The following is a 9,253-nucleotide window of genomic DNA, read 5'->3' on the forward strand; positions in this document are numbered from 1 at the left end:
TAAAAAATTTGTATTGTGGTAACATACATACAACAGAAAATTTCCCTTATTAACCACTTTGATGTATGCAATCCAGTGATACTAATTACATTCACAAAATTGAGCTACCATCACCACCATCCGTTACCAAAACTTTTTCATCACCCCAAACCGAAACTTTGTACTCATTAAACAATAACTCCCCATTCTTCGTGGTCCCTGATAACATGTATTCTTTCTGTCTCTGTGAATTTCCACATACTAGGGGTTTCATGTAAGTAAAATCACATAATATTTGTCCCTTTGTGTCTGGCTTACTCCACTCAACATGATATCTTCAGGGTTCATCCATTTTGTTGCATGTATCAGAACTTCATTCCTTCTTATAGCTGAGTAATATTCCATTGCATGTATCTACCATATTTTGCTTACACATTTTTTTAATGAATATTAGGGTTGCTAATACTTTTGACTTTTGCGAATAATGCTGCTATTAACATTGGTATGCAAATATCTGTTCAAGTCCTGTTTTCAATTCTAAAAGTAAAATGACTGGCTTATATGGTAAGTCTGTGTTCAAGTTCCTTAGAAACTGCCAAACTTTTCTACAGCAACTGCACCAATTTACAATCCCACCAGCAATGTATATGGGTTCCTATTTCCCACATTCAACAATTATTATTTTCTATTTTTAAAATAATAGTCATTCTTGTGGGTGTGAAGTGGAATGGATAGCTTTTAAAAATGCAAAATCCTGGTCCCTGTCCACAAAAATTCTGGTTTAGTGATTCTAAAATAGAGCGAAGAATTCTGCATTTTTCACTAAAAGCATGAGCGACAAGAGAAAAAACAGATAAACTGGACTTCTTCAACATTTAAAATTTCTACATCAAAGGACATTATCAATAAAGGGAAAAGACAACCTACAGAATAGGAGAAAGTATTTGTAAATCATATATCTGACAGAGCTTAATATCCAATATATAAAGAACTATCACAAACTCAGCAACAAACAGACAAATAACCCAATTAAAAAATATGCAAAGGATTTGAATAAATATTTCTCCAGAGAAAATACATAAATAAGCATTCTCAACATTGTTAATCATCAGGGAAAACCAAAATCACAATGAGACACAACTGCACATCATTAGGATGGTTATTAAAAAAAAGGGGGGGGTGCAAGAATAGTTCAGTGGTAGAATTCTCACCTGCCATGCAGGAGACCCAGTTTGATTCCCAGTCGATGCACTTCCCAAAAAACAAACAAGCAAAATAAAAATTCAGCAAATGATGCTGCAATAATGGGATACTCACATGGAAAAATAATGAAATGTGGCCCCATCATACAGCATACAAAAAGGAAAAATAAATAAATATATATATATATATACATATTTATGCTGGCAGGAATGTGGAGATATTGAAACTACTGAAGATATAAAGTAGTGCAGCCGCAGTAGAAAACATTTTGCTGGCTCTTCAGAAGTTAGCATTATTCACAATAGACAAAAGATGGAAACAACCTAGGTGACCATTAACAGATGAACAAATAAACAAAATGTGGTTTTGTATACATATTCAAGGAATATTATTCAGCTGTAAAAAAGAATGAAGCTCTGACACATGGGATAACATGGATGAGTCTTGAAAATATGTTGACTGAAATAAGCCAGACAAAACACATATTGTGTGATTCCACTTAACGAAATATTTTGAATAAGCAAATTCGTAGAGACAGAAAGTAGATTAGAAGTCACCAGGGTCCAGGAGGAGGGTGGATGGGTGTTTCGTTTGATAGGTGCAGAGTCAGTGGCATGAAAAAGTTTTGTAGTGGATGGTAGTGATGGTAACATAACATTGTGATGTAATTAATGCCACTGAAGTGTAAACTTAAAAATAAATTGGGACGTTTCTGTTATATATATGTTGCCACAATAAAAATTAAAAATTCTGCATTTTAAATGCATGTCCATGTCCTTCAAGTGACATTGCATTGAAGTATCTGTGAACTTTGTTTCCACTGTGATAGTTGCCTAGTACTTAAACATTCTTCTATTTGCCTGGAGGAGGAAAACTTGGAAAAGTTGTGACAATAAGCATGGGATTAGTGTTGTGCAATTTCACAATGGAGACGGGAAGAAATGTACTGAGAATTGGTGACCGTGGGACACAGGCTTTATGTGTGCTACCTAGCCTTTCTGATTCCAAGTCTATAAAGAGAGCATAATGGACGGTATCAAAATTAAAGAAGGAATTCCAGGAAGATGGCAGAGGAGGGTAGGCTGGATTCACGTCTGTTTGATAGAACAAGATAGGGGATGGGGAAAAAAGACTGGGACTGCAGTCCTGGGGTGGGGTGTGAGTAATAGAAGGCCTTCAGTATTGTATAGGGAGGACGGGTGGGGAGACTGGGACGGAGAGAGCAGAGTGGGTCTGTTCGGCCATGACTGCACAGGAAAGTGTGGATACGAGGGAACTGTCTGTCCCTCCACTCCAGCTCGCCCCAGCTGCTGGCTGGAGAAACCTCCCCTTGTGGCTTGCAGTAGGCAGCGCTCATGGGTAGTCCGGAGGTGTACCTAGCTGTCCACTGGGAGAATCCATGTTCCAGGGCACTGGGAGCAGTTGCCTAGCTGGCTGCTCCGAAAAGCCATTAATTGGGTGTGGTGATTGATAGAGCCATTAGGCGCCAGGTGCAGCTGATCAGCTGCTCCCCGGGGCACTGTGATTGGTTCTGCCGTCCTGCCGCTGGGAGTAGCCCCCCTGCCACACACACCATCTTCCCAGCCAACTGCTGCAGTTGGGAAGGGCAGGCCAGACAGGACAAGGTGCCTCAGGACCTTGGGAAGTAGCAGAAAGTGCAGTCTGGCAAACTCCCTATCTGGCTAGTATTTTTTTCTTTTAATATTTTTTCCCTATGTTTTTTATTATTAATATTTTAAATTCATATTTATGTATTTTATATTTTATTGACTTTATTTTTTACTTATTTTAAAATTTTCTCTCCCTTCTGTGAGCACCAGTCTGAATTCATTCCCGTATATCTTGGGGTATCTCCTTCTAACTTTGAGGCCTACTACTGCTGAAGTGTTATTTTTCTCATATTGGGGGGGGGGGGCAGGGTGCATAGGCTGGGAATTGAGCCAAGGTCTCCCAAGTGAAGGCGAACATTCTGCTACTGAACTACCTGTGCACCTCTGTCTAGTTTTTATACAGACCCTCAAGTAGAATTGTACCCCATACATGAGATCCGGGCCTTGATTTGGCAGGAATAACCGACAAACCAAGTGCAAAAGGAACCTATAATGCAAAACCAAGTAAATACAAAATTTCAGGCAAGTGAAGGAAACTAACTTGCAAAAGAACCTTATTAAGATAATCAAATGCCCCAAACACGACAGAAAATCGCAAAGCACATAAATATCCAAGCAGAAATAGCCCAGCCAAATGACCAAATCAAAACACCACAGGGGACACAGACTACTATTCAAGGATATTTATAAAGAAATAAAGTATATCAGGAAGACACTAGAAGAGTATAAAGAAGAATTAGAAAAATTAAATAGAAAAAAATGGCAGCTCTCACAGAGATGAAAGATACAGTAGACCCTATTAGAAATATACTAGAGACACATGATAGCAGATTCGAAGCAGAAAGAATAATAAGTGAGCTAGAAGACAGAACAATTGAACTAGAGTGCACAAAAGAACAAATGGCAAGATAGATGCAAACAGATTTTAAAGAAATGATGGACAACAAAAGGCATGCAAATATAAAAGTCATAGGTATCCCAGAAGGAGAAGAGATGAGTAAAGGGCCAAGAAGGTTAGCTGAAGATACAATCAGGGAAAACTTCCCAACCCTTATAAATGACATAAACATGCAAACCAAAGAGGCTCACCAAACCCCAGACAGGCTTGCTCCAAGACATATACTAATCAAATGCTGAAGAGCAGTAGAAAGTTCTGAAAGCAGTACGAGAAAAGTGATCTACGATATACAAGGGAAAACACGTAAGACTGATTTCAGACTACTCAACAGGCACCATGGAGGCAAGAAGATAGGTGTATGATATATTTAAGAACCTGAAAGAGAAAGGCTTGTAGTAAAAAATTCTTTATCCACCCAAATTAATTGTCCTTCAAAATTGAGGGAGAGGGCGGGCCATGGTGGCTCAGCAGGCAGAGTTTTCGCTTGCTATGCCAGAGACTCAGGTTCGATTCCCAGTGCCTGTCTATGCAAAAGAAAAAAAAAATAAGGGAAAGATTAAAATCTTCAAAGAAAAGCAAAGACTGAGAAAACTAGCCAACAAGAGACCTGCCATATAAGAAATACTAAAAGGAGTCCTGTCAGCTGTAAAAGATAAAAGACAGGAGAGAGAGGTCCGGAGGAGGGCACAGAATTGAAGAGTACAAGTAAGGGTAATTTAAAGGATTAAAAGAGAGAGAAGGAAAAGAAAATATAGATCAGACAAAAACTAAAGGATAAGAAGGTAGATTAAAGAACTGCTTTTTCAGTAATAATTTTGAATGTTAATGGACTAAATACACCAATTAAAAGATATAGATTGACAGAATGGATTAAAAAATATAATCCATCTATATGCTGTTAAAAGAGATACATCTTAGACCCAAGGACACAAAGAGATTGAAAGTGAAAGGATTGAAACAGATGTTCCATGCAAGCTGTAACCAAAAGAAAGCAGAAATAGCTATTCTGATATCAGATAAAATAGACATTAAATGTAAATACATCATGAGAGACAAAGAAGGACACTACATACTAATAAAAGGGATGATATACCAAGAGAAAGTAACAATCATAATGTCATGCTCTCAATCAAAGAGCTGCAAAGTACATGAGGCACACATTGGCAAAATTGAAGGGAGCTATAGACATTTCAACAATAATAGTGGGACACTTTAATACAACCCTCTCCACTATAAATAGAGCAATTAGACAGAGGATTAACAAGAAAATAGAGGACTTAAACGGTGTTGATAAGTGAATCAGACCTAATAAACATATACAGATTGTTACATCCCCAAATATCAGAATATACATTCTTCTCTAGCAAACATGGATAGATCATATGCTGGACAGAAAATAAGACTTCATAAATTTAATAAGATTGAAATTATCCAAAGCACTTTCTCTGACTACAACTGAATGAAGCTGGAAATTAATTATCAAAGAACCAGAGTTTTCACAAATGTGTTTGTTAGTTCTTTGTCTCTATCGACCAATGAAAATTGTCTAAAATTGAGAGTGCTGCTTATTGTACAACGAAATTTGGATACTGTAAGACACAGTTTCTTTTGGACATATTCCCTGATACTCAATAGATGGAGGGAGCTAAAGAGTGCAATGACCAAGAAGCAGAATGGCGAACTGTGATACATTATATGATGGAATGACATGTGGCTAGAAAAAGGAAGGTTGTCAAGATGCATGCAAGGAACTGAATAAACCTTGGGTACAACATATTGTGCAAAATAAGCCAGAAACAAAAGAACAAATGTGCTAATAAGGTCCATCCTACGAAGTACTTTTTAAGAAAACTGGAGCATATATTGTAAGCCCTTATAGCAGCCACACTTAGTCTGAAATTGTAAGTATATTTCTAGATTCATAGTTATATACAGTTAAAGTAACTGAAAAAGAGATCAGGCCTCAATTAGAGATTGAAATGAAACCAGTCTGGCTGGGACTGAGGTAAATCACAATACAGGGTAAAATATGATAGTATATGTACTCTAAACCTTCACCTACTGTATGTGACCAAAGGCAGAGAGGCTTATTATGTCTAGAACCTAAATTTTCTGTAACACACAATATGAATCAACCTGTCTGGATAGTTCATTTAACCAAACCAAACTCCAGGAGTCCAGAGTGGGAATGGGGCCTTGTAATTCTATATAGCTTAATGTAATACCTGAATCCATCTCAGACTATGGCGAGCAGATAAAGAAAAAGGTAGATTCCCTTGAGTGTCTGAAGGGAAAAAAAAAGATAGGAACAATCTGGGAAACCCTGGCTACCCTTTCAACAATCGGGGACTCCCAAGAAAATAGGCAAAACCCTTATGAAATTTCTTTCTGTAGTGGAGATGCTAAGACTACCTATAATGATGCCTAAGAGTTGTTCCCAGGAAACTTCTTTTGTTGCTCAGATGTGGTCTCTCTCTCTCAGCTCAACTCTGCAAGGAAAATCATTATCCTCGCGCCTACATGGGTCATAATATTCAATGGTGAAAGTCTTCCTGACAACGTGGGGTATGACTCCTGGTGATGAGTCTGGCCCTGGCACCGTGGGATTGACAATGCTTTCCTGATCAAAAGGGGGAAATGAAGTGTAATAAAATAAGGCGAGTCTCCTTATTATGGGGCAGTGCAGCTATAGACCAAGCTGTGTCTGTTTGGGAAGGGAGAAAAAAATAGTAGCTGGCATCTGTAGTAGCTTCTCCAGGTGAGTGGTGCTGGAGAGGTTTGTAGGATTTATGACCAGCCACAGAAATTTCACCAAATCATAGTACCCAGTTACGTCCCTTTGGTTTTCCTTCATAATACTCAATTACGTCACTCTTGTTCTCCTATTTGCCACTAATATCTGGTAAATATTAATGAAGGTTTATCAGTCACCTGGGCATTAATTGATCAAATCATGAAGCAGTAATGCCCTGGGAGTTTGAAATATATGTACTATGTTTTTCATATAAAATTGGTAATTCTCTTGCCACACTCAGAAAATAAAGGCTTTTCTACCTGTTTAAAAATAATAATAATAAGACATGAGTAGCTAAGAGAGATCAAGTAGAGTCAAAAGGCTACTCTCATGCAAACTTCAGTTAGATAGTGTTAATTACCATGGTTTGCTAAACCCAATCAACATCACTCCTGTTAACTCTTAAGAACACTTGGGGCTCTAACTGAGCCTCTATAAAAGTTTCATGCACTAAGTTTGCTTTCCTGGAACCTGTAATTTCCAGTGTTCCTCAGTCAAAGAAATCCTGAAACCCTGAGGGACTGCCTCCCCAAGGTTATCAACTAATTATATCTCCTTATCCTTTAGTGTCAACACCCCTTCTCAATATGAAAAAATCAGAATGGGCATTGCTTAGAGATTCCTATAGATTTGGGAGAAGGATCAAAGGAGAAAAAGGGGTTATAACAGAGAAAATAGGATTCAACAAATGGTTATGACTGCTGAATTACTATATTGATGTTTTTTCTGGCTTCCAGTGTTTTGTAGCAGCTAGAAGGAAAACTCCAAAATAGTGGAATGGTAATACATCACAAACTCTGAAATCTAGTCTGTAACTACTTGTTGAAGTGTACTTTGAAAATTATTGCTTTTCCTTTGTATACATGTTATAGTTCACAATAAAAAATGTTTAAAAATTAAATGAGAAAATTATTTCATGTTTTTAGGTTGAATGAGTGTAAAGAGCTTTTTAGCCAGCTATCAGATGATAATAAGGCTCTTTTTTTTTTTTTCAAATGGAGGTGTTAGCCCTCAGAAGTTTTGAGAGTTGATCTTACCACACTTCTAGCAAATCAAGATTTTATTCTCACTGTTCTGGTTTCAGAACTCTGGAGTTAACATAGGGGTCATTTAATCCAACTTCCCCAGGCATGCAGGAATCCTCTCTGTAATGATAGGGTTGCTAGTTGTTGCTATTCAATGTTTCTCCTGTTTTTCATCTGCATCAGATTCACCCAGAAGCCTCTGTTTCTGGGCCCTTGCTTCAGACCTACTGAGAATCCCTGGGAGAGATTCTTGAGTGTCTTTTCCCCATGTGGTCGGTGAGCAGGTTAAAGTTTGAGAACCATGTCGCTAGTGAAAGGAGGCTCAGTTTTTGCTGAAGCACTCTTGATAGCTGTACTGTTAGAATTCTTTCTGCAGTGAAAATGAAATCGGGACCTGGAGATGCTGCTTTCTTGGCTTCACACAGAAGAGATCACTTCCTTTTCCATGTGACAAGTCCAAATAGATTGAGGATAGGTATGACTCATTTCACCCCCTTATCTTCTTTGAGTGGAAAATCCACATTTCTTTGCATTACATCTTGGCTGCCAACCTCCCTCCCTCACTTTCAGGAATCAGTATAACCAGAGACTACAAAGAAGAAGGGCCTTGTGACTGAAAGTAATTGTACATACCTCACGGAACTGAAAGCATGGTGCTTTCACACAGTAAGGCTCAGGAAATGCGATCTATTATTAATAATGTGCTTTGGTTTCTCCATCTGTAAAATGGTAATAACAGCTACTTCTGCGTGTGAGGAGGATTCAACAGGATAATATAAGTAAAGAATGTGGTCATTGTCTGACTCACAGGAAGCTCTCAATAGTGATAACTATAAGATGGTCAATAGTCTTAAAAACAGCCATGGCCTATGATGCTAATGAGACAGTATTTTAAAAATCTCTAGTTAAAGCAGTGAGATTAGTGGATAACTTCCCTACTGGAGTCCTGTAGGATAGGCATTGAATTCACAAAGGCCTTTAGAATAAGTATAAATGTTGTACCTCTTTTTTATTAACCTTTCCTAAATTATTTCATTACTAATTCACATTTATTTAGTAAAACACAAAGTTTTAATGTTTTAATTCTTCAGAAATTGCTGTCTAAACTTTTATGAGTACAAAAACATGCTTAAAATCTTTCCATCAGGTAAAAATTTAATTAAACCCTTATATTAGGAAAAAGGATTGTGAAATGAAATGATACTAAAATTTCATTTGAAATCTTTAATATCAAAAGTTGAAGAAACGATTTTCAGGTTGTCCAAATCACAAATGGTATTTAACTAAGGTGTGTGAAAGATTCTCCAATTCCCATAAAGACATACATAGTAGGAAAAAAAAAGTTTGTTTTAGCAGTTCTGTTACAAAATTATTATATGTATATATATATATTAATTGAAAGCCTACTTCAATATAGGGACACGTTCAATTGCACAAACTTTGCATCAAGCAGGCTAAATTCCTAGCTGGCTCCGCCAATGTATCCTCTTTGAAACTGTCTTGGGGTCTCACTGCCCTCATTTATAAAAGGAAAGAGTATACTTATTTCTGTAGATTCTCTGGGAGAATTAAACAAGGTGCTGTATTAAAACATTTACAGAGACTCTGGCCTTTGGCAAGGACTCAATGCTTACATGTCATCTCATAGAGGAAGCCCAATAACTACTTTCAGAGCATTAGATATGGGTGGAGCAGATCTGCTAGACGGGCATCACTATATTCTTTTCACCCAAACACCTCAGGA

The sequence above is a fragment of the Tamandua tetradactyla genome, chromosome 20 (genome assembly GCF_023851605.1).
Source record: "Tamandua tetradactyla isolate mTamTet1 chromosome 20, mTamTet1.pri, whole genome shotgun sequence".
Lineage (NCBI taxonomy): Eukaryota > Metazoa > Chordata > Mammalia > Pilosa > Myrmecophagidae > Tamandua > Tamandua tetradactyla.